A 25,012-nucleotide genomic window follows, 5' to 3' on the forward strand; every position below is an offset into this window, starting at 1 on the left:
GTAATAGAAAGTTGTAATTATGGGTAAACTTAGTGCTCTTGGTATTTGTGAGCAACCTAGAGTCTATTAATTAAAACGCGAGCTGTTTGTTAAGTAATTTAAATAGAGTGATAAGTAAATGAAATTTAAACAAGCCAGATATAGGAAGAATGAAGTTAAGCTGAAGGAGCGGAGCAGCATTAGAGTAAAAAGAATTGTTAGTAATAATGCTAATAATCTTCCTAAGCTAATAAATTATCTACACAAACAGACATTAACGATAAAAATAGTAATAGAACAAGGCTCCGCAACCTTTTTGTACATGTCGAATAACAACTTTATAAGAAAATGTAAAATTCACTTATATGTTGATAAGATTGTTTTCTTCTCATATGTGCGCCTGTGCTATTGTAAACTAGTCATTATCTTGTTATGTATAATTGATTCTATTGTTTATTTGTCGACTCGTCACCTTCGCTGTGCCTTGTAAAAGGGGGCCCGAACCCCCGTCAAGTGGACTAGCTTCCACTTTTTGTTCGGGCCTCCTTCCAAAGTTCTTTGGAAAAATAAACATGATTTTGATTTTGATTTTGAATGCGAATGGCCTGGTTCTGAATGTGCTGTATGGACGAAAGGTGACAGTTATATGTATTTTCCCACGAAGTAATGCCATATGTGATGTGACTATGTATGAAGGCAAAGTATGAAGACAATAAGGTGTAAACAGAAAAACAATGGACAAGATTTACTAAGAGCTCTTATAACAAAACCAGTTTTTTGTTTAACATAAGCGATATGATTATTAAACTTCAAGTCAGGGTCTAATTTTATGCCAAGGAATCAGCCGCTGGGATTAAATGATGGCATATGGACACTTGTGGTATATAAGGGATAACTTTTTGATATGTTTTAAAGATAATGAACTGAGTTTTAAGTGGATTCAAAATCAGGTTGTTTAAGGAATTTTGGTCAACTCGTTGCTCATTTTAGTGATTAGCGTTGTTAACGAATTGTGTGACATGGAAATGATGGTATCATCAGCGTAAAGGACAACGTTAGGAAGATTATTGCAATCAGGTAAACCATTAATGTAAATACAAAACTATAAAGGCCCAAGTATTGAGCCCTGGGGTACCCCTTGATTAATGACCTTAACATTTGAATAAGCGCCACCTATACAGACTGATTGTTCGCGATCAAGTAAGTAATTTAAAGAAAAAGTAAAGGTGGACCAGTTATACCCAATGATTCTAGTTTAATAAATAAAATATTATGATTAACGGTGTCAAAGGCTTTAGTAAAGTTAAGAAATACAGAACCGACGAAATCGCCGTTGTCGATGGAAGACTTTAAGAAATCGATTAATGATAGTAAAGCTAAATTGGTTGAACTAACTGCACGAAAACCAAATTGGCAAGGCTTTAGCAACTTAACTTTGTATAGGTACTTGCTAATACGTTTCAGAAATATTCTTTCAATAATTTTGCTAATTGAGGACGGAATAGAGATAGGGCGATAGTTTAGGACCTCTGTAATATCACCTTTCTTATGCACCGGGATTAATTTGGCCTTCTTAAGTGAGCTCGGAAAGGTAGCACATTTGAATGTGAGATTAATTATATCGCTTAATACTTCCGCTGACCAGTCGCGCCACTCTCCGCTCCGTTTGCAGCGTGCCGTACGAGACATGATGTACGCGCCAGTCAAAATATCGCGAAATCAAAAACACGTATCGAGCTGCGCTCAAATTTCTCATTAGAGAATGTCGTAATAGTCGGCTTTTTTTATTATTTTCCGTCAACAGTATTGGCCCTAGCAACGGCGGTAATAATGTGACTGACCGACGTTTGCAACAACGCAATCGCTTTTTCATTCCAGACGCACTGCATGCTGAAAACAATCCGGAGGAAAAAGAAAAGAATGCTGCGCGCACAGAGCATTCGCTGCAATCTCAATGCATCTTGTGGTGCGAGATATTCTAACTTGTCGTAAATCCATCGCAATGTCTCTTCGGAGAGCCTAAAATATCTTCGGAACTCTCCTGCGCTCATGTCGAACGCGTGGCACCGATGCCTCACGTCACGTTGTATTTCGCTAACGCTCGCCAGCAACACACCAAAGGAGCGGCCATTGGCGTATCTGTCTCGTCTCGCCGGCCAGAGCGTAGGGCCAGGATAACATAAAGCTGTTCCAACCTGTTTAATTACAAGTCTGCCATTAGCCCTCCGTGATAGGTCAAAATGGCTCGGACCCCACCCATACGTGCTGGAACCGAGGCATTTTAACCTATCACATGGAGGTCTAATGGCGGATTTGGAATAAAAACAGATTGGAATAATTTTACGTTATGCCGGCCTAGCAGACGGCCACAGTTGCCTTAGCAACCCCCGAGATCATGGTCGCGACCGCGCGCGGCCCTCGAGCGAACCACTTCTCCACGGTTCCGCTCGTAGCAGACGACGGGTTCGCTTTCCAGATGATTATTAACCTGTGTGACGACAACAAAATTTATAGTAACGCCCAGCAGGGATGATAACAACGAAGCGCCGGCCAATGGCGTTCGTGAGAGCGAACCGGTTCAATAGTGAACCGTTATACAGAATACGACCCCTGGTTTTCTGCACGCACAAGAATGCTATAATAAAAGCTGGTTCCTTGAGCAATGCTGTGACACTGCTGCGCTCGACGGACCCGGCCAGGAAGAAAATCGCCACTGACCGGGCCGCCGACGTCATGGAACTCCATGAACTCACAAACGTGTAGTGCGGGGACCCTGAGACCTACTTGCGCGAATCCCTTGGTCAAATAATGTTGTTTTCTCTCTTTAGTTACGGCTAGCTGAAGCTTCGAAATATGCTGTTCGTTTTTCTTTTAGATCATACTTGTCAGCTGTCTTAAAAAATAATGGGCTGACTCAAGATAAAGCTACATTACCGACAATTAAAGCCTACAAGCAATTTTTTAAACATACATAAAGTCTTGTGCTATGCTATCTCATGCCTACAATTTTTCTAGCTGCGCAAATTCCTCCGTTTGTGCCTATATGCTGCCAACCGGTAAACAGGCATATGTATTTCAATCGATTTCAGACAAAGAAAACACCATAGTGAAGTCTAGGCAAAATTTATTATCACCAGCATGAAATTTGGTGCCAAAAATCTCTTCACAGCTTCAGCTGCTTCTTACTTAGGGGCTTCACTGTGAACAGCTCCGCTGCCTGAAACCTTTGAGCAAAAAGTTTCGATAGTTCCTGGTGGTGGTGGTTGCTGCTACCACATTTGAACGCGTTGTGGCCTGCAGGGGCCTTCACCGCATATTGAACAGCCGCGTGTAATAGTTTGGGCAGGGACCTCCTTTCGTGTAGCAAAACTTCAATGTATTTCCTCAAGCAATACAACACGTAAACCAGTTCATATGAGGGATACAGGAGTCCTCCTCGGTCCTGAAGACGTCTTACCCCCGCATTCTTAAACACGCCTTCACTCAACGCTTCTCCTCGACTCAGCCAAATCGAGGCGACGGGGCTTCCTTCACTCAAGGCACCGTTGCGTTTCATGAACACTACTCCACCTTTCCTCCGCCGAGGAACGCCTTGAAAATGCGCCCTTGACTCGAGTGAAGTGCACCGACCGAGAAAAACGTCCGATATCGAGACTATTCCTAAATGTGCTTATCAAAAGTGCCACTATTTAACACAAATATGTGTTTCCGTTAATTCGTCTTCCTAATCAAACCACTACACGGTGTAATAGTTAGGGTCGGGCATGAAATAGATGGTAGCTGGCCTATGCCGTCGTCTAACTCATTCATGCTGTGGACGTTGTTGAAGGGAGAAACTTGTTCTCATCGAGAACGAGGAATATCAGATTTATTTACAGTATCTACATGAGAACGTTGCAGTTCATCAGTCTAGCATGACTGAAAGAGAATGCACACTGAACAGCCGACGACGGCTGCTTAAATACACTCTGTCCTCCCTAGATCCCTAGGTGAGGGAAAGCGGCCGTTCAACCATCGACCGATGGGAGCATCCAAAGTCATCGTCGCCGACCCGCCTTTGAGGGGGAGTGTTTACACACTCACTTCCGCACAGGTTTCACTGACCACACCGAGGTGAGAGGGTTCTCGCAGATAAGGGTCCTGCCCCGAGCAAGGCGCTTCTTGATCGCAGTGTTGACTCCACAGACAGTGGCCGCCGCGTCTGTCCATTGACTGACGACTTCTGAGACCCGTGAGACAGTGCCACAAAACTTCTTCCAGGAGTTCCCCCGCTTCAATCAAACCGTGAAGGCGACGGCGACATCCCGGCGTCGCTCGCTTGGGCAGCGCTGGATTAAGGGGTGGGGCTAAGGGGGCTGCAGCCCAGGGCCTCACCTCGGACAGTAGGAGAAGGGGGCCCATTTATTCTAACCTGCTTAGTATATGGAACCATGGGCAACGGAACTTCGAGCGACATGTATGAAGCGAGAAAACCAGAACGAGCAGACGGGGTTACCCGTCTAATGTAACAGCATGCGTTTAGCCTGATCATTTGGGGAGAGCTTGTGGAGCGGCAAAAACAGGAATCCCCCGCCACCCCGCCGAGGCCCTCTTTCTTACGAAGCGAGGTGCGTTTGCTTGGAAGAGTTTTCATGGTTTCCTGTCAGTCCGTCTGTTCAGTGCTGTATCGAGAGGAGTGGCATGGGGGAAACACCTAAAACATGTAATGTGGGATGAGGACCTAAATCTCCCTTGCCCCTCGTCACCCCCACGCCACCCTCCACCTCTCAAATAGTTCCGCCGCTGTCCTTCTCATAGAAAGGATGTGCTGCAGTACCCAACAGTGCCTCCTATTCGACTTTTCTTTACCGTGATGGTAATTTGGGTGGGAGAGAATGAGTCCGATAGCAGATGATGATGAGTCTGATGGCAGAGTTTAGGCAGGAAAGGAAAGAAGACGTCACACGTGTTTTTGTCCGCGTGCCTTGGGGCATGGAATATTCACTGTTCAGGCTAGGGTTGAAGAGTGAAGGGGGAAGTTTGAGAGCTGGACACAAGGGCCTGTCTCCAGGGCCCATTCCTGCCTAGTGGCTGCGCACCCTCGCGCGCCCTCGACGGAAAAAGTAGGTCAGACTTGCCGCCGAGCTTTCCAGAAAGAAGTAGAAAAAGATGACTCAGAGGCGACGGAGGGCGCGTAACTTCGCCCGCGCTAGGAGTCGCCCTCTCCCCTTCGTTCTCGCGCTCGGCGTCGACGGGGCGAAAGAAAAATTGAGAACCTCCCAGAACAGACGATTGCTCCTAGCCAATAGGAAGACGAGACCGGAACGGGAGAAGGAGTGAGTTTGTACGGAGAAGGAGGGAATTTGTACATGGAACACTATGCGTATGTGAACGCCTGCTTTGGCGCTAGTAACAGACAGACGCGGCGCGCGTCTATAACAGGAAGTTGATTGCGGGCTGCGATTCCGCCCCTAGCCGCCGGTTAAGCTTGCATTAGCCCGCCCGCTGAGGAGCTCCCGAGGGACGCACCACTCTCGGCCAGCCACAGACCATCCAGCCAGCGTGCGCCACTCATCGGGACAGCCACCATTGGACACCTGTGGTCGCGTCGGACTGGCGAAGTGCCCGGTGAACAATTAGCATCCATTCATGCGAAAATGCTCGGTCGGAAGCATCAAAGTGGTACGTCTAAACGAAAGGCGAAGTTAGAAAGAGAAGAGCGTGAAAAGAAGCTGCCAAAGATGACAAAGTACCTACTGAATGTAGCTTCCGCGGGGCAGTATGATCGCTCTACCCAGAGTCCGTATCAAACTCCCAATAGTACCGACTGTGCTTCTGTGGAGGACTTGCCAACTCCATCACCATGGTTTCCTGGCAAGAAGCATGGTGTGACTCATCTTGGTTGTCTGGATCCTGTGAAAACGGTGCCAACCTCGGTCGTTCATATTTCTGAGCAATGGACGCTAACCGAGCCCTGTCCTGTTCGTCAGTCAGCAACGTCTATGCTACTCGGCCGGGCCCCTGCCACAGAGCTCCAGGTGTCCGTCCGCCACGCCCGATTTTTACTACTGCTGATCAACAGGTGCCAAACCTCTCCGATGAGCCTCCTTCTACTGACGAGCGCCAGGAAACAACACTCCAAGAACCGATTCACTTGTTTCCTGTTTGTTTGGCTTCAAATAATCATGTTCCCACCCACAAAGTGGGCTACGAGAGGACGAATGAGACGGCTTCTCGTTGCGGCAACAGAGAAGTACAGACACCCCCGCAGCAAGAGGTACGTTGCGAGATTCTCCGAAGTGACCCTGCTAAGTGGCCGGACGTTATTACTGACAGCTTTCGGAGTGTATGCCTTGAGAAAGGGCCATTGTATTTTCAAAATCGGGCAGAAAATGTTCCGTTTTCCGAAAGGCAATATACAAAACTCAGAAACGCTATATGTCACCTCATCTTTTCGTGCGAAAGGCTATAAACGGGGAGGCGTACTAGCGACACTGGTTGATGTACTCGGAGTCCAAAGGTTCCGTTTACTGTTTCATGTGCAAACTATTTTCGATTTCAAGCAACCCCAGTGCTTTCACCACGCACGGCTTCTCTGATGGGAAAAGAGCAGAAGGAAAGGTTTGCGCACATGAAAATAGCGTCGAGCACCGGAACTACGCGTCAGCATGGCTCGCCCGCTCTAACTCGAGCAGCACAATTGACAAGGAGCTGGTTAAGCATCTTGTCACTGAGATCGCTAACTGGACAGAGGTGCCGAAGCGCGTAGTCGTTGTAGTTAAGCTTCTAGCTGAGCGCAACCTAGCGTTTAGGGGCATTGAGGAGATTTTTGGTTCACCGAGAAGTGGCAATTATATGGGAGTGCTTGAGGCCATTGCCAAGTTTGATCCCTTTCTAGAGGAGCACATCAGACGCTACGGGAACAAAGGAAAAGGTCACCCATCGTATCTGTCAAAAACCATTTGTGAGGAATTTATCGAGTAATGGCAAAGGCTGTCAAGGAACGTCTCGCTGACGAAGTGAAACGCGCAAAATACTTCTCTTTAATTGTTGATTCGACTCGAGACCTTACTCACGTTGATCAGCTGTCAGTTGTTTTACGATACTATTTAAATGGGAAAGTGTACGAACGCTTTCTTGGATTTGTTCCAATTGAATCGCATACCGGCTTGTATCTTTTCGATACCGTGATGTCCCTCTTGACGACCAATGGCATCTCAATTGATGATTGTAGGGGCCAAGCTTATGATAATGCGAGTAATATGTCAGGAAAATACAAAGGACTGCAAGCTCAAATCAAACAGTTGAACGAATTGGCAGTCTACGTCCCGTGTGCTGGTCATTCACTGAACTTAGTTGGCGCGCCTAGCGTTGACAGTTGCCTTGAGGCAGTCAAATTTTTCACTGTAATTGTATGTGTTCTTTGCTGCTTCACCTAAGCGATGGAGGTATCTTTTGGACAGCATGGGCGGAACTGGCCAGCAGCTTGTTTTGAAAAGCCTCTCTGAGACCAGGTGGTCAAGACACGCTGAATCATGTAAGGCCATTCTGAAAATTTTCAATGCAGTCTTGTGTTGCCTTGAAGCTATATCAAAGAATAAGGAAGAAAACGGTGACACTAGGAACGAAGCGCACTCTCTCTTCAAGAAAATGACAAAACTAGAGACTGCATTCATGGCGATTTTCTGGAGTGAAATCTTGGAGCACTTTGACAAAATGACCGTAGCACTACAAAAACCAGGCCTAGACATTTCAACTGCTGTAGACCTGCTGCGCTCTCTAGAATGCTTTGTTAATTATTTGCGACCTCTCTTTGATACCTTCGAACAGAGTGCACGCACGCTAAGTACCAATGAATGTTATCAGGATGAGGGCAAACGCATCGTTTTGAGTAAGCACCCGGACGGAAAAAGCGATAATGCGCTACACGGTAGAAAAACGTTTATCGTAGAGACCTACAATGTTGTACTTGACAGTCTAGGCTCTGCTTTGCGAGTGCGAAAGGCTGCCTACACTGAACTCTGCGAAAGGTACGGATTCTTAAAATTGCTGACAGAAGTTGGGAGCGAGGCCTCTCTGGCACAGCAGGCTGAGAAGTTGGTGAAAAGCTACAAAAATGATTTGGGGCCAGGATTTTCCGCTGAAATCGTTCAGTTTGCGAACTTTCTGCACAACTCTGTGTGCCAGGACACGAATCCCCTGGGAATAATGAAGTTGCTGCACGAAAGAAAGCTTATCGATGTGTTTCCGAACCTTTCTGTTGCTTTGCGAATGTACTTAAGAATACCCGTGGCAAACTGTGAGACCGAACGATCGTTTTCCAAGTTGTCGCTGATGAAAAATCGCCTTGCTATCATGTCCATTGAAAGTGACCTCCTCCGCGATCTATCCTTCGAACAGACTATATCTGATTTCGCCAAAGCGAAGGCGCGAAAGATGCCATTTTAAAAGAGGACTGTTTGCGCTGTACATGAATAGTTCCAATAAGTTCGTTGTGTCGCCTCCCAGCCTCCACGTTGCCAATGAAACGCTGAGCAGTGTAATTCAAGATGTGAAAATCTTCGTTGTTCGTCTCTTGTTTGTTGTTCTTGTGATATTTAGCGTGCTTATAAAGAACTGTATTTTTGTTGTTTTTGATAGTGCCATGTTTATTTGGTGTCGTGCTTGCTTGTCTTACCTTTAACGAAAATATTTTCAAATAATGTTTTGTAATTATAGTTGGTAATTTTCATCTGTATTCTAGTGCATTTTTATGGTGTTATGGCCTTAAGTATTGTATATATCTACTGCATATTTATAGAGTAACGTGTATAACGATTACTGCAGTCTGATACTTGAATTTTAATAAAGAATGATTTGGATACAACCATGCGTCTCCTCACGGGATTAAACTTAGTGATGCAAACAAAGCCTAGCTTCAGAAGGATCGACATCTGAGCTGTGTTGTCTTTTCTACGTTCTTGTTCGTCTTGAGTGCACTAAACTTTTCCTTAAAGCCTGACTTTTGCTGAAAACAAAATGTAGATTAATCACAAAGTGAACATATGTGTTGGTGTTTCCAACAGCACCCGTTTCAAGCAAGTTTTGTTGTTTTCCTTATAATAATAACAATAACAATAATCCCGTTGATCGCACTTCGTTCTTTTTAATTTGGTGGAATTAAAATGAAACATGGCATATTTCCAGTAGCGTAGCAGGCGACAGGGGGGGGGGGGGGTCAGAATAGGGAAAGGGGGCCTGCATGCGGATTAGCCCAGGGCCCCCATTTTTCTTAATCCGTCCCTGCGCTTGGGGACGCGGCGTGTTGTCCTTACAAAACGAGTCACCGCAGCATGCATGCCGGCGCCATCGGGTTGTTGACGAGGCACATTCTTGTTTTCTCAAAGCGAGTCATCGGAACGGGCCGCGCAGAGTTCGACGGTCGCTTCCCCAAGTTCGCCACCCCTCGCAGGCCGTTCGTAACAACGGCGCAATGCACAACTTTAGCTCAGCAACGCTGCCATTGTGAGCGTTCGACTGATAGAGAAAGCAGGAGCTTTGTTTGAGGTCTGGCAACAATCGCACCCCAACAGCTGAGAGCATGGCGCATGGCTAAGAACTAAGATAATTTGCAACGGCATTTTTCCGCTGCTCTTTGTTTCCTAGTGTTTCATTGGTGACTGACGTTGCGGTTGTTAATCGCCGTTACGATGGGTGATTTTGTCCTTGTGCGTATGGTGACCGAGCCTGATTGACTTTTGAGGCCAAAGATGTAACGGCGGATGGGAAGCTTTGTTTACCTTCAAGACCGAGTGGTGCTTAGAGTTTGCTTAAAGCAACAACAGGGCAGAAAATATGGGTAAGTGAGCCATTTTCTCATGGAAGCACAGTATGTTAATGCGGTTTTCGTGAGGTTTCCGCGGCGCGGTCGATAAGCCGTTTCCGATGTGCACAAGCATGATTGACTCCAGTTGCTCATGCTGCGGGCATTAGCACCTGAAACATATTCGAGGCAGCATAAGCTTGTGCAAAACATTTTAAAAAAATTATGGGGTTTTACGTGCCAAAACCACTTTCTGATTATGAGGCACGCCATAGTGGAGGACTCCGATAATTTCTACCACCTGGGGTTCTTTAGCGTGCACCTAAATCTAAGAACCACGGGTGTTTTCGCATTTCGCCCCCATCGAAATGCGGCCGCCGTGGCCGGGATTCGATCCCGTGACCTCGTGCTCAGCAGCCCAACACCATAGCCACTGAGCAACCACGGCGGGTAAAACATTTTTTTTTTGCTAATGGGAACCTGTGGCAGATTCGGCACGACAATCTGTTGTTGGTTTCGCTCTTTTAAACAAAAATGTAGAAGGTACGGACCGGCGTCTGCATCCAATGATTATTCTAGTATCGCGTATGAAATCTTTCAGTAGAGGAGAAGCAGTTATAGTATAAATGTGGCAGAATGCGTATATGGTTGAGTGCGCAGCTCCGCCAGGTTGGAAAAAAAAACAAGCGTTTTTCTTACTTTGTTTTAGAAGCCGTGGTGGTCAGTTGGTTTGCTCAAATTGGGTAGCACATATGGTCAACGAACCAGCACTGGTGCCTGCATTTCCAGTGCTTCTTTACTTCACATATACGCTACGCAATGTTTTAATCTTCCGAAAATTCACTTGACGATAGTTCATCACCGGCATTTATTTTTTCGTCTTAACTTTTTCAGTGTGCTATGTGGTAGCAACTGATGCACGTTCCATCAACTGTGCTTTCAATTTCACGCAATGGCCACATTTTTTTTTTAGTTTGGCTACGTATTTTCATTTCCGTTGCTTAGGTACACTGTATTTACTTAGCGCGCGAACATTTGAAAATTTTGTGTCTACACAAAATTTTGGTGAGAAATTCATCTCAATCTCGATGATTTCTGCACCAACGGATGCATAAGGAAAAGAGGAGCCCACGGATACCAACTTTTCAACGGTGGGTGGCCTTTTCGTCGGTTTTTCGAGCTGCTCCTCTTCCGTGACGCCGCGCTCCCCTCAGTCTGACGACAAGGCCTAACCGGCGTTCGCCGGGCAGGGTCAGTCCCGCCTCGTCATGACAGAGGGAGTGGTTGTTGTAATGGAAGGAGACAATCTTCCTCCGGAAGTACTTGGTGCGGAGCACGGCTGGCGCTCCGCCGCTGTCAAAAAGAAAAAACGGCCTGCGCGTCTCTCGTCGCGACAGCACCCGTGAAGCGGCAAGCAGAGAGGGGCACCGCGAGCGTCTCAATGGCAGCAGGAAGCCCATTAGCCTAAAGCACAAGATCATCAAGTCATCGCGAATGCCTCAGCTCCCGAAGGAACACTGGAAGATAATCGCCCGCCCCAGGGGTGGTCTGGATGTTGAGAAGACGGGCTCCACTCGGCTTCAGTACAATCAGTTCAATCAAACAGTACGAACTTAGCACTTACGAAGCCGCGCCGCACGCCACGTGCAAGGGTGTCATACGTCAAATTGATGTGTCGGAGAGCCAGGCCGACCTGGACATAAGCATTCTAAACGAGAGAAATCCCTTAGCCCTTGGAGCCAAGCGCATCAAAAATAGCGAAACGGTAGTCATCGTTTTCTACGGCTCGGCGCTAGTCAAGTGCTCCTTATACCTCAAGCAGCACGACTGCTGCTCTGCCTGCGGTAGACTAGGCCACAGAGCCGACGTCTGCCCAATGCCAGACGACAAACTATGCAGGAAATGTGGGGCCAACAACCCCGGCGAAAACCACACCTACTTACCTACTTGCGGCCTCTGCGGGGGCCCGCACGCCACAGCGGACAAGATTTGCAAGCAGATTCTAACTCCCGTACATCGTTCGACGGAGGAGAAGGGAAAGAAATGCGGAATCCAGGAATCAAGACCCGTCACCAGCACAGACAAGCCCCGGCAGCGAATCGGCTAGACCTTCGAGCAGGCGCTCCCGCTCGAGAAGCCGCTCGAGGTTCAGGAGCCGTTCCAGGTCCAGGTCCCGTGGCCGCTCCAGATCGGGAAGCCACCCCTGGGGCGCACAGAACAGGGTCCGTTTCGAGGAGCCAGCCGGTCCTGGGAAACAAAGCGCCACCTGGGCAGACAGGGTGCGGAGTGGAGGGAGAACTGCCGAAAAGGTAACGGGGGGCGCGGCGCCAGAGCTTGGTTCGTCTGAAATAGCTCAGCTTAGGAAAAAAATGCCGAGATGCGCAGCATAATCGAGTTAATGCGAGCCGAAATAGCAGAGCTCAGAAAGGTTAATCAACCTCACCACGTTCCAGTCCCTAGTTCAACCCCCTCGGAGACCCCCTCTCCCCAAACCGCAGACGTTCCCATGGTCGTGGTTGCGAGCCACTCGGGCAATCCAGCCAAGAGAAAGGCCGTTCCCAGCATGCCCGAAAATGTACAGGCTAAAGTCAAGTCCGAGGTCAGAGAAATGGTGAATTCCATCTGCTTCGAGAATGAGAAGATTAACGAACGACTATCTGCAGTGGATCAACGACTTTTGGTCGTGGATCAGAAGTTAGACGCGCAAAACGTCAAAATTCAATGCTTAGAAAACAGAATGCCAGAGATACAGTCCAATGTACAGGAAACGGACATCAGGACGTCGACCCGCGTACGTCCCGTTTACTTCCCGGTTGGCGCGTCGGTACCTACGCCGCCATTACTGCACACCCCTGGACCGATTAATAGAACCATCTCCGTCGAGACCCCAGTAGCAACGCCGGAAGGCGCTCTATACAGCAAGGACGGGGCCACACACCCAATTTAGGATTTGGCAGTGGAACTTCAGGGGACTCCACCATAAAAGATGCACCCTGCAGCAGTTTGTTCGCACTCACAAAGAAAAGCCACATGTTATATTATTGCGAGAAACGATGACTGATCAGGTTTTACTCCAGGGATACAAAGCTCTTGCTCTCCGTGGGGATGGCAGAGGAATCTGCACATTAATAAGCAGCAAGTTCACTTAAGTCGCACACGATCTAGGGGAGCATCTCCAGCATTTTTATACTTGACGTATATAGCAGCCCGAGCGATCACAGACAACGTTTCTAAACCATCATCACTAGGGCAACGAAACTCGCCGGAAACTCTCCACTGGTTGTGGCCGGCAATTTCAACGCCCCCTTTCACGCGTGGAACTACACGCACGACACGGTCAAGGGCAGAAGCCTGTGGCAGGAGGCGGGAGATGCGGGACTCTCTCTATTGACGGACCCAGCCTTCCCCACAAGACGCGGCAGCTCCTCGACCAGGAACTCTGTCCCGGATCTCGCCTTTGTTAAAAACGCTGGCTCAGCCGTGTGGTCGAATCTGCTCATAGACCTCGGTAGCGATCATTACATCACGGCCGCCAACTTACAAGTGGAGCAGAAAAGAAAGAAGGCCTTCTCGGTCCCTGGAGGCTTGGTCTTGCCCCACTACAAGTAGTGAGACGTGTCCGCGTCGGCTCCCGCTTTATGGGCAGTTTTGACCGGATTTTTCTCTCTTTGGTGCCTAATTCTGTGCTCAGCGGATCCGCGAAGTTACACGGTATACCGGGATATAGGACCTTTTTCAGTGAGTGGACTGTACTTGATTTTACGGCCTTTCTCGTCTAGACTACGCCGCCGGAGGTGTTAACCCTTATCGCCGAGCCCGCCGTGCTCGTGGGCCGCGCCGGCTCCCCGGCCGCTTGACGCTTTTGTCATGATGGAATACGCTGTGGAAGGCAAAGATATTGCTCCGGAAGACGTTTCGGAGGATGCTGGCTGGAAAATTTACACCCAGAGGAATTCTACGACCAAGCCAAGGCCATCATACGGTGGCCACGCTGTTAGCCCTAACGGCGGGCCGGGACCCAAGAACGGCAAAGTGAGTCCAAACTCGCCTGCTAGCGTCAAGAAGGGTATCATCCTTCGCGGTAAAATGCCTCCGCTGCCGAAAAATGATATCAAGATTATCGTCAGGATTAGGGGAGGTCTGAATATTGCTAAAATTGGTGCGGCCACGGTGGCTGATGCAATCGCGGCTGCTGCTTGCATAGACGAGGTAAAGCGAGAAGCGGACACGATCTGCCCCAATTATCAGCAGAATATTGTGGTGGTTAGCACGCCGGAAAAAGAAAATGCTGCGAAGTACGTGAGGATCAAGGATTTATGCGTTGCTGGGCACATGCATGAAGCTGCGGCATATCGTGCGGCGCCGCATGAAACGTGCAAGGGAGTCATAAGAAATGTTCCTCTCAGCGAGGGACCCGAAGCGCTCAGTCGCAAGATTGTCAACCCGCGTAATCCCCTGGCCCTGGCGGCAAAACGCATCAAGGAGTCGGGTACGGTCATCATCGCCTTCGATGGATACAAGGTGCCCAACTACGTTCGTTATGGTAACGCGCTGGTTAGGTGCACGCTTTACCGCAAGCAGATTGACGTTTGTTATGCTTGTGGAAAACTGGGGCATCGCGCTGACGTCTGCCCCTCGCCGGAAGAAGTGGTTTGCAGGGGCTGCGGTTCAACCAATCCCAGTGAGGCCCACCGGTGTACGCCCAAGTGTGAACTGTGTGGGGGAGAGCATATCACGGCTGCCAAGGAGTGCCAGCAGCGGTTCCGTACCCCATATGTGGTCCGGCGCCGTCGTTTTGAGCGGGCTATGGCGGACATCAAGGCGGAGGATGAAGAGAAGGGAGGCTTTAGGTACGACGACAGCCAGTTCCCGACGTTGGGGAAGACGCTGGAGAGCGAGCAAGGACAAGATCGTGGGCGTCGACGTTCAAGATCAAGATCAAGGAGACCAGGTAGAGCATCTCGCAGCCGCTCCGGTGGCCGGTCTGGGAGCAGATCGGCGTCTAAGGTGCGCTTCGGACGGGACGGACAGTTGGGAACTGAGACTGCGCGTGGCCCCAATGGGACGTCGGGACAGGGTGTGCGCAAGAGTGGTGTGCTACAGGGTCTACAAGGCAAGGGCCCCAGTGGAGCGGCAAGTGGTACTACCTGGACGGAGCGCACAAGTGCTCGAACGGAGATGCCTAGTTTGGTAAGGCCAGAGCAAAGCAAGAATGAGGCGAGATTCAAGAGGCTAGAAGAGGAAAACGCAGAGTTGAGAGAAATGGTGAGGCTGCTTAGGGCAGAAATCTCGGCCCTTAAGGGTTTGGCAGGACCTGCACCGGCCGAGAGGGCAATGCCTGAGCCCATAGAGAGCATGGATTTTGCTGATGTAGGTGAGGCTAGTGGGTCGCGCCCCTCAAAGAGGAAGGCGATGACTCATGAGGCGGAGCCCGCGTCGAGGAAGTTGAGATCTGAGGTGAAGGAGATGCTGTCGAGTGTTGTAGATAGTGTTAAGCAGGTCAATGATGGTCTGGCGCAGCTGAATACGCGTCTCACAGAGTCGCTCGGCTCGATTGATGGGAGGTTCAAGGAGCTGCAATGTAGAATAGAGGTGTTCGAAAACAAATCCAGTCTGAGTGCCTCTCCCCTTCTTAGGTCCGGATCTCAGTCGGCTGGTTCCTCGACAGGGAAGTCTCAGGTTCAGCAAGTTGGCTCGCAGCAAATGCTTCAACATGGCGCGACAAAATGAGGCTTTTTGTGTGTGGCAATGGAACTGTAGGGGGTATGCTCGTAAACGGGCGCCTCTACAGCAGTATATTCGCGCGTGTAAGGGTAGGCCGCAGGCTATTCTATTGCAGGAGACAATGACGGAAGAAGTTTCTCTGACGGGCTACCGAACCGTCTTCGGCGGATCCAAAGCTCGGGGGACCTGCATTCTGTTGGATAGCAAACGGACGCATGTGACCCATGATCTTAAGATACCTTTAAGTTCCCTGGAATATGTCATGATTGAGGTGATTCCTAACCGGGTGAACAAGAAAAGCGTGTTTATTCTGAACGTGTATAGTGCCCCGAGGGACAGGGTGCAGAGATTCAAGCTGCTTCTGCAGAAGGCTTCTAAGCTTGCCGGGGACCATCCGCTGATCGTGGCTGGGGATTTTAATGCTCCGTATCATGTGTGGGGTTACAAGCATGACACAGTAAAAGGGAGAGACCTTTGGCAGAACGCTGCGGAGTTTGACCTGACGGAGTTTGACTGACCCTGCCTTTCCGACACGTATAAAGACGTCGACGTGTAGGGATACTACCCCTGATCTCTGCTTTGTAAAGAACGCAGCCAAGGCTAGTTGGTACAATCTTGCCGAAGACCTAGGTAGTGATCATTATATTAACCAAGTTGTTTTTGAGGTTGAGGGTAGGCGCCCTAGGGCGTTAACGTTTATAGACTGGGATAAGTTTCGGATGATCCGGGAGGAGAGAGGAGAAAGGGGGAAGGAATTCGAAGGCCTGTACCGGCCGTCCCTGGAGGATTGGGTCACCCAGGTGAGGGAGGATGTAAAGGAGGCTACGAAGGAGATCACTACGGATTTGGAGGTGGATAGCGTTGATAGCAGGCTGGCCCATCTGATTGAAGCCAAGCGGTCTATGCTGGCTAGGTGGAAGGGGCAGAGGCTTAATCGCAGGCTGCGTAAAAAGATTTCCGAGCTGAATAAGCTGATTGAGGAGCACTGTAAGCTTTTGTCTAGGCAACAGTGGGATGAGGTATGCAACTCGGTGGACGAGCAGGTGCGCAACGGGAGGTCGTGGGGCTTGCTTAAGCATTTGCTGAACGACTCCAATACGAGGGTTAGTCAGGGGCACGTCCTTGCTAGAGCTGTACACGAAGCAGTGGGGTCTGCCTCGGAGGAAGAGCTGGTTGAAAAGCTGGCCAACAAATACCTTCCTGTTGCGGACCCGGATGCTTTTCTGACGGAGCAGGCCTACGCGGGAGAGGACAACTTTTCCCTAGATGAGGACTTTTCTGTGGAAGAGGTACGCACGGTTTTGCATAACCTTAAGAGCAAGTCGGCTCCCGGAGCGGACGGGATTTCGAACAAGCTTTTGAAAAATCTGGACGATAGGTCAATCAAGTACCTTACCGGGGAGGTTAACGCTATGTGGAGAGACGGGGTGGTTCCGGAGCAGTGGAAGACAGCTCTCACGGTGCTGATTCCCAAGGCTGGCAAAGTCCCGAGCATCAATAACTTAAGGCCTATTTCGCTCACTTCGTGTGTGGGCAAGGTAGCCGAGCATGCGGTGCTTAATCGGCTTACAAGGTACCTTGAGGAGAACCAGGTCTACCCCCACACTATGATTGGTTTTAGGGCCGGGCTGTCGACTCAAGACGCAATGAAGCTCATCAAGCATCAGGTCATAGATGGAGATGAAAGGGGCGTTAAGGGCATCCTAGGGCTGGACCTGGAGAAGGCTTTTGACAACGTTCGGCACTCTTATATTCTTAAGTCCATTTCGGATCTTGGCCTCGGCGCGCGCTTTCATGACTATGTCAGGTCCTTCCTGTCAGGCAGGAAGGCTACCTTGAAGGTTGCGGAGCTGGAGTCAAAGATGTTCAATCTTGGAGACAGGGGCACTCCTCAAGGGGCCGTCATCTCGCCCACATTGTTCAATCTGGCCATGGTCGGATTGACCAAGAAGCTCTTGGAGATTGAGGGGATTAGGCACACCATGTATGCAGATGACGTGACCATATGGTGTCCCGGTGGTAGTGAGGGCTATATCGAGAGTGTTCTGCAGGAGGCAGTAGATGTAATTGAGAATTATTTGGACCCGACGGGGTTAAGGTGCTCCCCCTCCAAGTCGGAGCTGTTGCTGTACAGTCCCACTAGAAGGGGACGCAAGCCAAGGGGATGGATCCCCGTGGACCAGCTGAGCATTCAGCTTCGTACAAGAAATGGCGATCTCATACCTAGGGTTGATAAGATCAGGGTTCTGGGGATGATTATTGAGTCGAACGGCGCCAACACGCTGACGATCCAGAAGATCATTGCCAAGACAGAAAATGCGGTACGCCTAGTGAAGAGGGTGGCCAACAGGCAGACGGGGTTCAAGGAGGATAGTCTCATTAGACTTATGCACGCATTTGTATTATGTCACTTTACTTATGTGGCGGCCATGCACAAGTGGAAACCATCGGAGAAGGAGAAGCTTGACACGCAGATTAGGAAGATCACGAAGAAAGTGTTGGGAGTGCCAATGTGCACCAGCACCGACCGACTTCTCCAGCTGGGAATTCATAATACCTTGGATGAGATAGCTGAGGCTCAGGAGAGGACGCAGATGGTGCGTCTCTCTACGACTAGCACGGGTCGGCAGATTCTGAGAGAGTTAGGTGTTCCTCAGGAGAAGATTTCGCAGCTTCATGTCGGTATTCCCGTGAAGGTCCGTAATCGGTATCACGTCAAGCCTGTTCCCAGGAATATGCATCCGGAGCGAAATGTTGGTAGAAGAAAGGCCAGGGGAGCTTGCCTACTGAGACTCATTCGTGATGAGAATCAGAAGGTTGGCTTCGTCGATGCTTCTTTTAACGAGGAGAGAAAGGTGTTTACCATAGTTGTCGTGGACAATGAGGGCAGTCTCGTTAACGCTGCTACCGTTCGGACTGATAGGCCAGAGGTCGCGGAGCAAGCGGCTATTGCGCTCGCCTTGGTTGACAGGCGCAGGCCTTTTGTATATAGCGATTCAAAGTCGGCCGTTAGGGCCTTCGAGAAGGGCTCGGTGGCTAAGGTTGCTTTTAAAATTATGCAGACATGTGAGATCTCTCAACACTACTTATGTTGGTTCCCTGCTCACCTTGGGATGATCGAGGGAGCCCCTCCGAATCTCAATGAGTCCGCTCATGAGGCAGCGCGAGATCTTACCCTCCGCTCTGCCCCGCGCAACGGCGTGGCGGTACTCCCCGAGAATAGAGACTCCCCTTCCACATACAATGAAATCACGAAGTATTACCTTCTTAATCGCAGGGTTTACAGTTTGCCGCATCCTAAACTAAACAGGGCTCAGGCACTTACATTACGCTTACTACAGACTGGTACTTATCCTTGCCCACGGAGACTGAACATGTTTTATCCAGAGACATATACAGAGCCTTATTGCCAAGATTGTGGTGCTTTAGCCTCGCTCGAACACATGCTCTGGTCTTGCGAAAGAATTGAAGACTCAGCGATCAAGGATGCGTCCAGGTGGGAGGCTGCACTTCGCAGCCCGGACCTGGATGAACAATTCTGGGCTGTCCAGCAGGCTCACGATGTGGCCGTGAGGCTTGGCCTTCCGGTCCCGACGTGGGAGCGGCCCGCTTAGTGATTAATTATCACTACTTGCAGGACCAAATAAAGTTTTCCTTCCTTCCTTCCTTCTCGGTCCCTGACTGGGACAAATTCCGTGAGGTTCGCAAGGCCCGCGCTGCTCTTGGAGAAAAGCCGGAGAGTCTCGTCCAGTGGTGCGCACTAATTCTGCAAGATACCTGCTCCACCACCAAAACCATAGAGACGATCTACAGACAGACAAAATGGATAGCAGGCTAGCACACCTTCTCGAGGCCAAGCAATCACTTCTCGAGAGGTGGACAAGCCAACGCTTGAATCGCAAGCTCAGAAAAAAGATAGCCGAGATCAACAAGCAGCTCAACGAGCACTGCCAAGCCCTGTCTTGGCAGCAATGGGACGAAATTTGCAATTCAGTCGACGGGCAGATGTGCACGGGAGGCAAGTGGAATCTTCTCAAACACTTGCTCGACGACTCCGGCACCAAGTCAGACCAGAGAAGTGTCCTCGCTAAAGCGCTCCACGAAGCCAAGAAGTCGTCTTCGGAAAAGGACGTGCTGAAGATGCTAGCTAAAAAGTACCTGCCACTCAAAACTGTGGCCGATGAGGCGGCATACCCAATATGCAAAAGGAAGCCGAACTCCGCGCTGGACGTGCCTTTCAAAGTCAGTGAAATCCGCCGCGCCCTACACGACCTCAATGGTAGGTCAGCACCCGGCCCGGATCACATTAACAACAAGACTGTCAGAAACCTAGAGGACGCATCGATCGAGTTTCTCACAGATGAGATAAATCGGATTTGGGAGGAGGGAATTGTACCGGAACAATGGAAGTTAGCGAAGGTCATTCTCATCCCAAAGCTCGGTAAACCACCCAGCTTGGACAACCTCCGCCCCATCTCACTGACGTTATGTGTAGGGAAGGTGGCCGAGCACGCCATCCATACCAGAACTGCCGAGTATATCGAGACCAACAACCTTTTTCCTCACAACATGATAGGTTTCAGGTCAGGCCTCTCCACCCAGGACGCCATGAAGCTTATCAAGATCCAAATCCTGGAACGCTGCACTCGGGACACGAGAGCCATCCTTGGTTTGGACCTGAAGAAGGCCTTTGATAACATCCGTCACGAGTTCGTTCTCGACGCCATCTCCAAACTCGACCTAGGCTCGTCCTTCCATGTCTTCGTCAGGTCTTTCTTGAGCAAACGATGCGCCATCCTCAAGGCTGGAGATTTGGAATCGGAGGAAATGGAGCTGAGCAGAAGAGGCACCCCCAAGGGGTCAGTCATCTCACGGCTTCTTCAACATCGCAATGGCCGACCTCTCAAGATACCAAGGCAAGGTCCAGGGCATCGGTCGCACGATCTACGCGGACGACATCACTGTCTGGTGCGCGGGTGGCAGTGACGGACAAGTCAAAGCCACTCTACAGGAAGCTGTCGACACTACAGAGCGCTTTCTAACAGACACAGGACTCCGGTGCTCCCCAAAGAAATCGGAGCTCCTTCTCTACAGCCCAACTAGAAAGGGCCGCTAGCCACAGAACTGGAAACCCCCACTGAAATTGACATTAATATCTACACCAAGTGCGGAAATCAGATTCCCAAAGTCGCGTCCATTCGAATCTTGTGAAAGACACTCGAAGGGGCGGGCACAAATAGCATCACCGTTCACAAACTAGCAAAGAAGACGGATAGCGTCATCGGTCTAATCAAGCGGGTAGCTAACGGAAGGAGATACCTGAGCGAAGAGAATCTGATAAGGCTAGTCCACGCTTTCTTGTTATGCCATTTCACGTACGTAGCGGCCATGCACCTCTGGAAGAGGACCGAGCGAGACAAACTAAATGCCATGAAAGAAGGGGAAGCGACAGCGCGCTCGAACTACCAAACTACACACGCACCGACCGACTCTTGCAGTAGGGTATTCATAATGCCTTGGAAGAAATTGTAGAAGCACAAGAAAGGGCACAGGTGCTCCCTCTCCGGCACCAGGGCGGGCAGACGACTCCTAACGGCGACGGGCGTCCCCCCGGCCACTGTCGAAGACGCCTATCAGGGCCTTCCAAAAGAGCAGAAAGGCATCATGATCATATCGCCCGCCCTGCGCAATATGCATCCCCAGCACAACGTAGAAAGAAGGAAGGCCAGGGCGGTGGCGCTCCTACGCCACGCGACAGAACTCCCTGGCGGCAGCTGCTTCGTTGACGCGGTGCAGTATGGCAACAACAACAATTTCACGGCAGTGTCGATCAACCACATGGGTTCGACCGTTAACGCCGCTTCGGTACGAAGCACGTCGTCGCGTGCGGCCGAGCAAGTGGTCATTGCCTTGGCCCTCCTGGACGACAAACATGCCAGTATCTTCAGCGACTCCAGGGCAGCCATCCGCGCGTTCAGCATTGACGCCGTGTGTAAGGAAGCCTGTCGCATCCTCGACGGCAAAGGCATCGCCACCCACACTCTCACATGGTTCCCCGCTCACACGGGATCCATCATGGGAGGCCCCACAAACCTCAACGAGCTGGCCCACTCCAAGGCGCGAGGTCTTGCTTTCCGCGACCATGGAGAACTCCAACGCCGGCCCGCAGTGGTGGAGAACAGAGATAAACCGACCACATACAATGAAATTACGCAGCACTTTTATCTCGGCAGGAGAGACTTTCCCCTTCGACACAAGAAGTTAAATAGAGCGCAGGCATTGACCCTCAGATTATTGCAAGCAGGCTCGTATCCCAGCCCGGCTTTATTCCACAAGCTTTATCCCGACACTTATGCCACTAGTTTTTGCATGCACTGTAACGACTTCGCTAGCCTAGACCATATGCTCTGGCGTTGCCCCTCGTTACGAGGCACAGAACAAATCAATGAGGACAAGTGGATCTCCGCTATCAAGAGCCCCGATGCCGGGGCGCAACTACGGGCTGTCCAGAGGGCCCACGATACGGCGGTCGGGCATGGTCTGACTGTCCCAAAGTGGGTGCGGCCCGCAGCGCGCTGAGTAGCGTACCTCAGGACCTTCATTAAAGTTTTGCATCCATCCATTCTGGTGCAGGATGTGGGCCTTGGAAGGACCAGCTGATGAAAAAATCAACGTCTGTGCTGCACCCAGTAAGGCTTCTTGCAGACCTGAAAGCATCTATAGGTATGGTGCCTGCATGTTGGAATTGCACCAGTTCACTTCCCTGAAAGAACCTAGGTGCTGAAGAAGTACATGACTAACCTACCCGGTAATTAGTCTGTGTTTATTTTCATAAACTTTGTAAAAATATTCATGTTACGTGTCCCCACATTCAGAAAATGGCGAAATGGACACCGTGTTATTTCGAACCACAAACATGAAATAACCATGCCATAATGAAATCAAATTAATATTTTATTCCTCTTCAGCTGTCATATAATTTTTGTTTTAAATAGCATGAATATGATGGGCGAAGTCATCAGTTGCCCGTGGTGCGTTGCAGTTGCGACGGGAGCTTTTTGCTGCCCACAATTTGTGATGCCACACTTTCGTAGCATTTTTAGCCAGCACTTCAGTATTTAGTGGCATGCTGAAGCTACTTTAGCATGAGCAAGTGTAGATTAAGATATATGCCATAGTTTTGATGGTTGATCTCAGCTTTTCTGAAATAACGGTAGTAATGCATTATATACTGTATTTTTCAGCATTGTCATTGTGACAGTCTGCATCACTATTTGGCCTATTTTGGTATCCCACAAGACACGCTGCTATCCCGGGTTTTGTACCTCGGTCAATTGCTGAAGTTCTGCAAGCCCCATGGAATCCAACTGTCATGCGCATCCAGTGGAAGAAACTCATTGTTCCGGCCCTCATATTTCCTCTTAAGCTGAAGCTAAAACCAGGGTAGAAACAGCATATATTCTACAAGAACTTACCACTGCATGCCGTCGAGTGGCTACACCCGACTGGCTATATACTGTCTTGAACAGATATGGTGTTTTTTTCTAGAATACATTTGTCAGCAGTACTACGGCTTCTGTTTATATCTTGAGAAGCAACCAAAGACACCAAAGACAACATAGGAGAAATTACTTGTACTTACTGATTGAATTAAATAAATGACAAATTAATGGCATTGAAAGCGGATGAAAAAACAACTTGCCATAGGTGGGGAACGATCCCACGTCTTCGCATTACGCGTGCGATGCTCTAACCAATTGAGCTATTGCGGCGCCGTTTTCCCTTCCACTTTCTTGTGTATTTATATTTTACTACTAGAACTAACTACTACTACTACTACTACTACTACTACTACTAGAACTATATCGTTCCCCACCTACGGCAAGTTGTTTTTTCATCCACTTTCATTGCCATTAATTTATCATTTCTTTAATTCAATTAGTAAGTACAAGGAATTTCCCCTATGTTGTCTTTGGTGACTTTGCTTGTTGGCTTCTCATGATATGATTATTAAAAATCGCGCCCCTGGGTTAACCCCCTTTCTTCTCCTTCATTACTACTTCTGTTTGGAGGATAAGAGTCCACGCTGTATTTGCATGCTATCAAAGTACAAAAAGACGAGAATAATGTTAATTTATTGTTTCAGAAACAAATTAGCACTTGGATTGACCAAAAATTATTAAGGGGTATACACTGTCTTAATAAATATGACCGAAGTAAAGACATCTGGAAGAAAAATACAATGACTTCAGCTGCAACGTATCTATGAAGGCAAATCCATGCAGACAAACTGCTTTTAGTGGTGACGTTTGAGCTGGTAGGATGTCAGAAAGGTGACAGATGTCTTAAGCAGAATATTTCGACGGCTATTATAGTGCAGCAGGACATTAACTGGAGCTCTCCTCCACTTGCACACCAATGCAAGCGCAGCACACACAGCACAGTTGGAAAGGCAGTTGCTCTTCGTGCGTTTGTTGGCAACCTGGTTCCTGCATAAGAGATGGGGTTGGTAGTAAACATACAATGATGTCAAAAAAAAGGTCCATGAAAACTAGCTTAGGTACTGTATTTGTTTTCTTTAGTTTACATTTCGTACTAATACATTCGTGTAAGACTTTTGTGTTCTAGAGCGTGATATTTTTACATTAATGAGCTCATACTGTTTTTATTTATTTTTATTTGCAAAGAAACATTTTTCAGTTGGTCTACCGCTTGCGCAGCAAGACCGACATACAGCGATCTAACACTTTCGCAATGAACCCTATAGAGAGCTGGGATGTTCGCAATAAAGATGTGCGAGATATATCTGCTACCACTTGCTAGCAATGTCTGTATTAGGAGCTGTCACTACACTGCTACACCTTTCTTTATCGGAATAAAAACTAATGTGATGTACAATAACTCTACTCTGTTGTATTGTTATTCTGTCTCCTTTATTCAAACAAAACATTACATTCACCTGTCTATACATGCAGGTATAATTCTAAATGCCATCTCATGGTTGGTGACTTCCTCGTTGAGCTCGGATCTTCATAGGGATGATAAGCAAATTAAACTGAATGGTTTGAAGCAAGCATTACGCAATTATTGCTTATGACTTTAAATTGAACCAACTGCACGCGGTCCGCGCGAAATTACAGTACATTTGAAGTCGCATGTCCTCACAGTCGCATGTCCTTACACTGCAATGAAGTCGCATTTCCTCAAGATACTAAAGAAAGGATGTCAATTGCCACCTCAGTCATGCGTCATGAACGGAGTCAAACTGCCTGCTGTCTGGCAATTTCTGGTAAATGTGCTGCACACAGTTACTAACATTCATTAGCAGGAACCAGCGGTGAACTGTTTCCATCAACTGGACTGTAGGGCCGAATTTCGCAAAGCTACTGTCACATGTATGACCAGATTGGTCTTCGGGGAGCTTGAGAGCTGCAGTGACTGGTGGGGAGAAAATTTGGATGGCCCTTGAAACATTCATCTATAGATGTTTCCGCGTTAGGAAGTGAACCGGTTTAACAATGCTCCCTT

General features: G+C 48.9%; 1 long non-coding RNA gene across 1 annotated transcript; it reads left to right on the plus strand.

Annotated features, from left to right (window-relative positions):
- Positions 1-7,944: 7,944 nt before the first annotated feature.
- On the plus strand, positions 7,945-23,051 carry LOC140215207 (uncharacterized). Its single transcript, XR_011892145.1, has 3 exons — positions 7,945-7,988; positions 22,118-22,292; positions 22,729-23,051. It is a non-coding gene; the product is annotated as an uncharacterized lncRNA (long non-coding RNA).
- The last annotated feature ends 1,961 nt before the right edge of the window (positions 23,052-25,012 follow it).

This window comes from Dermacentor andersoni, chromosome 1 (genome assembly GCF_023375885.2).
Source record: "Dermacentor andersoni chromosome 1, qqDerAnde1_hic_scaffold, whole genome shotgun sequence".
In the NCBI taxonomy this organism is placed as follows: Eukaryota; Metazoa; Arthropoda; class Arachnida; order Ixodida; family Ixodidae; genus Dermacentor; species Dermacentor andersoni.